An 8,700-nucleotide genomic window follows, 5' to 3' on the forward strand; every position below is an offset into this window, starting at 1 on the left:
CGGTATGTCCAAGTTGTTGATGAGGTAAACTAAAGCACATGTTCTACAACATTTAAACATCTTGTGTTTTTTCTGGAAACACATATACACTACCAGGCTGCCTTTAATACTCACTAATGCACCAAGTTTTCATCCATGACTGAAAAATCTTGTTTGTGGCATTTGCCAAAAAGTGCCCAGCTGTAAGAATCTACTTCCCATTTAAGAAATATATATCTTTATATATCTAGCCCATCTCTAAAGATTTATATCTGCTGTACGAATTATAGAAAGACAGCAGCCTGATCTTTCAAGAGAGACGCATACCGAATCTGCAATCTGCCCACGAATCACCGCTGACTAATCATGAGTGGCTTAATGTTACCATCTTTTATCTTCGTTATTGCAGCATACAGCATACAGCTTTCAGAAAGTAGAAGTTTTGATGGAGCTAAATGATGACTTCTACATTAATATGAGCGTTGTATTCTTCTGACAGTTGCTATTAGCTGCTATTGTTGCGGTGAAGGGAAGGATGATAGATCAGGTTCAAGATAACCTTGTTAGCAGAGCGATTAATGCAGTCATTATGTAAAAATGATAATGGCTTTTATTTATCATAGGACAAATAATTCTAACAGGTTTCTGTGTTAGAATCTGTTTCATTAAGACATTTAAAGAGCAAACTAATGTGTATTAAAAACAATCATATTTTAAAGAACTGTGGAAAAAAACAGCAACATGAATTTATTGTGAGGCTGAAAGCCATAAATCAAGCAGTAGACAATGAAAGTGTCAAAATGTTGAATTGTTTCAGGGAACATTGGATGTTTGATCACGGCTTTGAATATTCCATGAAAGCACATTTCCTTCTTCAAACACTCCCTGCAGAGTGCGGCCTCACAGTGAAAAATAAGAGAGAAAGAGCGACAAGAGAAAGTTGGCTGGCAAGTACCGGCTCCCCTGGCGTCTTTTCCAGCAAACAGCCAAGACGGCCATATTGTGTCTCTAAACAAATCGAATAGTTGGCAGTGTGACAAGCAAGCCTCTGTGGTGCTCAGATTCACCGAGTCAGCACGACTGAGCGCCTTCATTCCCAGGTCACCGCATGCAGCAGCCGGCAGGGAGCCTCCGTCGTGTTTACCCAACTGCTGCATGGCAACTGTGTCATTAGGCCTCTGACTGGGAGATGAAAAAATAAATAGAAACATTGATTACTTTGTGATAAGTTTTCTTTTTTACTTAATGCAGTCCATCAGCAGTTCTTTCCAATTCATTAAGTTATATTGCAACTAAAGATTACTGCTGGACTGAGGCTGAGCCTTATATTTAATTTAAAGAATAGACATTTATCCAGGCTCAAGGGTCTCACTAAACAGATCTCCCTGTAGATCTACACCACAGAAACGCAGAAAAACACAGAGCAGAACAACAGAACGGCACAGTTTCCTGATTTTCACTTTCTAAACAAATCTTTTTCATATTCTGGCAGTTGATACTATTATTGCTTGGTTTATAAAACCTCCATAAATGTTCAACACGACTAAATTATTTGATCTTCAAATGTCTTTTCTGGATGGATGTCTTTTTTACCTCGACAAACAGTCCAATTACTAAAGAGGTCATTTTTTAATGAAAGAAAAATGATAAAAAGAGCTTTCATGTGACTAACTTAAGGAATTATCTGAATATCTACAGAATGGCTTTCATTGGAACAGAGCCATTATTCCGCCTGTAAACAAATGTTGTTTGTGGGGATTTTGTTTTGCCAATTATCACACATGGAGGGGCTAAAGCAATATAAAAACACCTGTCAAAGTGATCTAGTACATCTCCATTAACTTTAAGGCTCTCTTGATACCTTGTAGAAATGAAGGGAACAATATAAACGTTTACATGATGTATTTATGACCATCAGGTTGAATTATATCACAGTGTTTGTGGGTTTCTATTTTCATAGGTACTCAGTGTATAATCACATGGATATAATTGTAATTCATTCAGAAGGCTACCTTATAAAGACGTTTAAACTGACATACACTATACAATACCCACCCAGAATCTCTAAGGACTCCAGAAACCTTTTCTTGTGAAACGTAAATGGCTCCTCTCTCTGGGGCGGTAAATGTCTATATTTTACGACAGCGCTGTAAAAGAAATAAACCCTGTGACAGAGACACCTACACAAAGAGCATACACACACACACACTACATACATACCAGCACACATGTACAGTACACCGTCTTAAAAGCCTCAATCGCACACATCCATTACCGACTTCTCAACAATAGCTTTTTACAGGCAAATAAAGGGTATTAGCGTAAAAGCTGTAAAAGCTGTCACACCTCCAGTTAGATGTGTCAGACAGTCAAACGCTAAGGGGAAAAAAACATGTTCAATACAAGAGGGGGGGATCAATAAATGTAAGAGAGAAAGTGAAGATGGAGGGAGATCAGCCACAAACTGCTGTCCTCACTGGGATGCAAGCAGGCTAATTGCTCAGAGACCAACATGAGGCACTGAGATGCTCTGATCGATTGTTAGAAGTTTTGTTGATATACTGTATGTGTGTTGGGGTTGGTGCATATGGCCTACAGGGAGGTTCAACCATACGGTCTATGGGTTCAACTGACCAGCAGATATTTATAGTGGAGGCAATATAACAATCCTTAGCAACAATAGGGAATGTAAAATGTACTAGAATATGTGACTCAGGTAGGCTGTTATTTTAAGGATATTTTATGTTATTTAAGCGCATGAAAAATTACCTCATAAGTGAAAGCAAGTTAGTTACAATGAGACAACGCCACAGCTTTACATCTAAAAGAGGTAGAGGAGATGGTATGGTAAAGCAAAAAATATGAAGGCTTTTTCATGATGGTTTATGATTGACCTATTAAGAAGCCTAACACAAACTAGTTGCATTACAATGCCAACATATCTCCTATACATCACAACACATTACAATGTTTATTTACAACTTAATTGACCCTGTGCACACAAAGTACCCAAGACAAAGCTGAGAAAATTCAACAAAATATTAGACAACAAACAAAAAGAGCTAAATCACGGCAGGTGCAACAAGGAAAATAATCCACATGTATACATTAAGCTACTCTTCTAGAATCAGCAGATTTATAAACAATATGAACCCAACAGAGGATGCTGCAACAAACACACACAGGAAAAAAGAAACGAGCTGCACAGATTTTGTACAAAGTGAAGTACACACAACAACAACACACAACAACCTTGTCCTCTGTACAATCGTGTACAACCATCACATTGTGTTTTTGTACTAACCTTTTTGAAGAGCTCTGTGTGACTGTGAGTGCTGAGTACCTTAGGCCTTCTTAGACTTAATTTGCTGTGCACGTGCAGGGGACATCCATCCCTCAAAGTGTTCAAACCTGTTGAGCAGAGTGAGCGTCTGCAGTCACATCAGGGGTTATTGTCCAAAACAGCAGAAAACCCTCATGGTGAACGTCCACCATGAGGGTTTTAGCATTTAGCATGTTAGCTTCCCTGCACCTGTTGGTGACGTATTGTCATAGGTGTGTATTTGAAATAATGGGACGTATGTGTGATCCACGCTGCAACGCAGTAGGTTGCGATGAAGCACCTTAACGACGCTTTCCAAAACCCGAACATAAAGAAGAAGACAAGAGTTTGACTTTCGACTGGTTATGGTAATCTATATTTAAAAATGTTGGGAAAAACTTTGGGATTTTTTTAAGTGGAGGCTACCGAGAATTCAACAGCGAAACATCAGTTCGTCACGGTCAGGCTTGGTTTTTGTCTTGAAGGCAGCATGGTTTACTCACCGGGTTTTCTATTAAACGATAAGTGCGATAGAGCTTCTACTTTAAGTATATTTTAATGTTTGTTATACTGTATACCGAGCTTACTACGGACCATGGAAAGAGGGAGGTGGAGTCTAAAGTTCGTGGAAAAAAGACAGCTTTGCGAAAGAATGTCCCTTCCTGGGCTCCATAGCTTTCAAACGCATATTGTAAAATAAAGTAGGCAAAGTTTTCCTATATAAAGTGTCCTATATGTTGGCTAATGGTAGCTTGTAGAGTATGCATGCAATTGAAATACTCAAGTACTATTGCAGAGCCGACTTGAGTTATTTTACTTTCTTTGTAACCTGTGGATATCCTACTTACTCTAGATACCGATTATTAATGAGAAAACTAGGCTATGTAGTGATTATGTAGATGATTATATCAGTTTAATTGATTACATGTCAATGGAAAGCAGAAAATGTGAGCTGTCAGTGTCATTTGTTAACCACCCACAGTAGACAATAAGCATCATTTACACTGCCACAATGAGAAATGAGTATTGGCTGTAAAAGATTCCTCTTGTCATCCTGAGCCACCTAATTCCATTTCACACACAGATCAGTTGTATCAGTGGCAGCTCGTCCTCATTTAAAACCATTAATGACTCTCCTGCTGAATGGATGTGATTATGTTGTCCTCTTTTTGTGTGTATGTGTGTCAGTGTCCAATTTATTTGCTCACACATCAGTTTGGAGTAAGTGTTTAATTATTGTGCTGTTTGAGCGGTGCTAAGGCATGCTCTGTCAACATTTGTACTGAAATGAATGATGAAAGATTTTGCCTATAAAATTTCATATTGATATTGGCCTCTTTTTTGCTATCTGTTCACAGAGATCCTAATTGTTATTCATCATCGTTTACCTAAGATCAGTGGAGGCAGTAGTGAAGTGGATGGGGAGGTGGAGGATGATGGCAAACAAACTACAGCTGGGCAAACATGAGAAGCACACTGTGCAGCCATGCAGTGTGTCACTGCCTCTCAGTGGTGACTATGGATGCTGCATGACGTATGCTTCTTCCTTCAACCCTCATCTCTTTTGTTAGTCATCTGACTCATATGCACTTTTAAGACAATTCAAAATAAGTTTACATCAGCAGAGCAAAAACATAGCATTTGGCTGAGACCTGATGCTTTTATTTATGAGACTACTAAAAATGATGCGCAAAAACAAATTGGTTCTTCGCTGAGTCACATGCCCTTGAGACATACAGTATGTCAAGTGACTCACTCTTTTCTAAGTTTAGAAGGAAACTTTAAGGCCAACTTTCATGTATTATTAATCGCATGTGAAAAGCATATCAGCCCCAGGTTTAAAAAAAAACGTTGAATCTATTTTATTGATCAAAATAAAGTCAGCCGATTTTTCCTATCACCCACTACTTGGGTCAGAATCTTGAATGTTTGCCTTTTTGATAAATAAATGCTTTGGGATGTACATATGCAGCACACATTTCTGATCACCAGTGTCACGTCTTATAATAAAGAAGATGCTATATGTTGATATACAGTATATGTGAGGGTATAGCTGTCACAGTGACAGAGACATCAACTGCATGGAAAATGTTAACTATTAATCCACTATTACAGGGAAGAAATGTTGAATACCAAGGGACATTAGAGGAATAACAGGAGGCTTAATGTTATCTCCCAACAGACTACATTTTTATATTTCAAATTAATTTGAAGTAGTCCTCAGAAGAGTATAATTATCTCTCCACGGAGTACTAGCACCAGCTCCCATTCTGGCGAGTCTCTTTTTGGTTAGCCCTTTCAAGATCATTCATTTTATGTAGCACTTTACTTTGATCCGTGTCCCACATGGAATCCTCTCGCAAATCCTAAAATTGCTTGGGTGAAAATAAAATGGCTACATAAAATGAAGGGATTATTCTGTCACCAGGGAGAATTTTAGTGGGGTTTCAATAATGTATCAGGAGAGAAAGATCACCTCTTTCTGTTTCAGTGCAGTTCATCCAACATGAGCTCTACCTTTTGGGATACAATGCAAAATCCTGCGATAATAATGAACAATAGAATTGAATGAACAGCAGCATAATACTCTGCTTTAATTGAAACTCATTATTTTTTAAACAAACCCCTTATGCAAGGACATCCAAATGAGACTGACATGGAAGTGACCATTCACATCACACCATGCTTTAAGCCTCTGTGGTATCAAAGTTTGAGCATCTTTGCTGTAATCTATCAATGTGAACTAATTGTGTCTTGGTTTTGTGCCCACATTTTTTTTTACCACTTAGGCAGTTGGTAAGATCTCCGGTTCCCAGAAAATTTATATTTCAATCGATTAATTCAGTATGAACATATAGCTGAATTAGTATTAAAATGATAGCTACAAATGTTGATTTGACAGATATTGATTATTTGATGAAATTATGGAAACAAGGCCAGCCAAATGTTCTGTGAATAATGTAAGCATCAAGTGCAGCAGTGTAGAGGAATAATCTAAAACCAGAGTAACATCTGTATTTATCCTTAATGCTGTCTTTGACACATGGTGCCTGACCGTTAGAAGGATGAGGGACCTCGGCCAATGAGAGTCTTTCTGCTGCTGCTGAGCGTGAGCATGCATAAGGCAATTCCCTCCTTAGTTGTGAGAATTTGCACCGTTAACGGTTAAAAAAAAACATTCAAATATATATATGCTCAACATGCATACATGCACAATGAAGTAATTAACAGACAAAAGCTTTAAAAAATGGTATTATAGGAGCACTCCAGTTGCTCACCTAGAGGAGTGCACACAAGGCCATATCGCTATGTTACATTTCAACCCTTTGCCCCTCTCTTGCCCCTGCACATACCAACTTTCTATTTTTAGTTTTCCCTAAGACCATCAAAAATGATTAACATCTGTTGTGCAATTTCTGTTAAAGAAATTCCTACTCTGTTTCTTCCAGAGGTATCTTTCAGCTATTGTTTCCTGGTTGGGTTTTTGTCTGAATTGTAGGTCTAGTGATAGAGGGTGTCATGACGCTTTATAAATATAATTGACTTGACTTGACTTTAATTCTGCTTTTTCATGATCATTATGTGTGAAGAAGTTTGGTAATGACTTGAGATCAACGGGTCACTGACACCATGAGGTTGCAGATTTAGACTTTAATGGACCTCTAATTCGTTTTCACAGAGGGTGGAAGGCAAAAACACAATTTCCATTAATATATAAAAGTACTGTTCATCAAATCATAGTTGTACAGATGAACCCATGGATGAATAATAGTCAGCTTACCGGTTCAGCATGGACATATACTTCCCTCTAGTGGCGTAATGTTTTACATCAGTCTTATTTTCTCACGTTTCCCTAAAGAGTACTCTCACCTGTAGAGGGCCCCCTTTCCAAAGTTATTGTACCTTAATTCTACTTTTCCTCTGTGATGCGATCACACAAAATGATGCTGACCTAGTATATAAGAAACACATGTAAAACCCGACTTGTTGCACACAATTAAGAGCATGTGATGTGACAATGTAAGGAAGAGAGGAAACATTTCAGTCCGCAAGCAGTCACAGCAGATGGCAATTCATAACTAATCACCATTTCAGATTCTATTGCCCAATCAGTTTTACATTTATATGTAAAGTAGCTTACTATTTCAGCAGATCAACAGATGGCTGGAAACGTATGCTAAGGGACACTTATGTAAAGACTTTATGATTTCTGTTTCTCAATTCAACCAAAAAACAGATTTTGAAATAGGAAATAGGAGGCAATGTGCGGACGCAAAAAGACAAATGTGATTTCATCTTGTGACTGTAGAGAAGTTGTCATATATAATGGCTTGAAATAGGGTTTGCTACACTTGAGAATGGAGGTGTTTTCTTTTCTTTTGTTCCTATGGACATTGTATTATTTAGTTTTAGGTCAAACAGAGGTTCCTCTATAGCCCACATCCCAGAGTGAAATCTTTTTCCAAAAGTGCTGATCATGTGCTGATCCTTTTACTGCAATAAGTAGTAGCAATACTTCAGTGATGATACACTCTAATCAGGAAAATCCCTACATCGAAAATGTTACGAAAGAAAAAATATTATTAGCGAAATGCACTGAAAGAATGTGTAAGAACACAGTGTTACAATGTTTTTAATAAATATTTCTGATGCATTTATGTTTAAAGAGCATTTTACTGTTGTTGATTGATCAAAATCAAGATAAGTTCACCACCTTTATATCCTGCTGAGTAGTGTTATCTAACAACCAACATATGTTATGAGAAAAATATTAGTTTTGTTTATCTGAATCTGTAAAGTAGGAAGTGACAACGTTGTTCCGATAAATGCAGTCATTGTCATAAAGTACAATATTTACCTCTGAATTATAGTTATATCAGTACAAAAGGAACAGGCCTGTAATGGAAACATCTAAGTAAAGTTCAGGTAATCAAACACAATATTTGAGCAAATGGACTTTGTGACATTCCACCACTGGTGCTTGTGCAGTAAGTGTTGATTTGGTGAGTAGCAGATAAAAAAAATGTCAAAGGTCAAACGTTAACTAAATTCGGTTTGAATGGGTTACATATAAACATCGTTTCTCAACAACTGTATTTAATTGTGAAGCATGTCTTAACTACACATAATAATTTGGTTATGAAAATAAAAATGTTTGGCCATTTCAAATTCACAACTGGAATTGGAGGATGCAAGTTTATTATCTACTGTAAATCCGTGACTGTATATCCTACCATAATATCACCAAGAGCAGTATAACTGGCATTATTTTTGTCATCAGTCTTATTTTTTCACTAAATATATCCATTTGATGAAAACACAAATGAAACGAAGACGGAGCAAAAAATATGCTGTTAAATCCTAAGGCCTGATTTGATTCAAATAAAACCACACACATG

The 8,700-nt window shown here is 37.4% G+C and overlaps 1 long non-coding RNA gene across 1 annotated transcript; it reads right to left on the bottom strand.

The window, feature by feature from the left end:
* Positions 1–797: 797 nt before the first annotated feature.
* On the bottom strand, positions 798–3,677 carry LOC134867878 (uncharacterized). The gene is made up of 3 exons (XR_010166194.1): positions 3,284–3,677; positions 2,035–2,126; positions 798–1,161 (listed from the first exon to the last, which is right to left on the bottom strand). It is a non-coding gene; the product is annotated as an uncharacterized LOC134867878 (long non-coding RNA).
* Between the last annotated feature and the right edge of the window lie 5,023 nt (positions 3,678–8,700).

The sequence above is a fragment of the Eleginops maclovinus genome, chromosome 1, assembly GCF_036324505.1.
Source record: "Eleginops maclovinus isolate JMC-PN-2008 ecotype Puerto Natales chromosome 1, JC_Emac_rtc_rv5, whole genome shotgun sequence".
NCBI classification, from domain to species: Eukaryota; Metazoa; Chordata; class Actinopteri; order Perciformes; family Eleginopidae; genus Eleginops; species Eleginops maclovinus.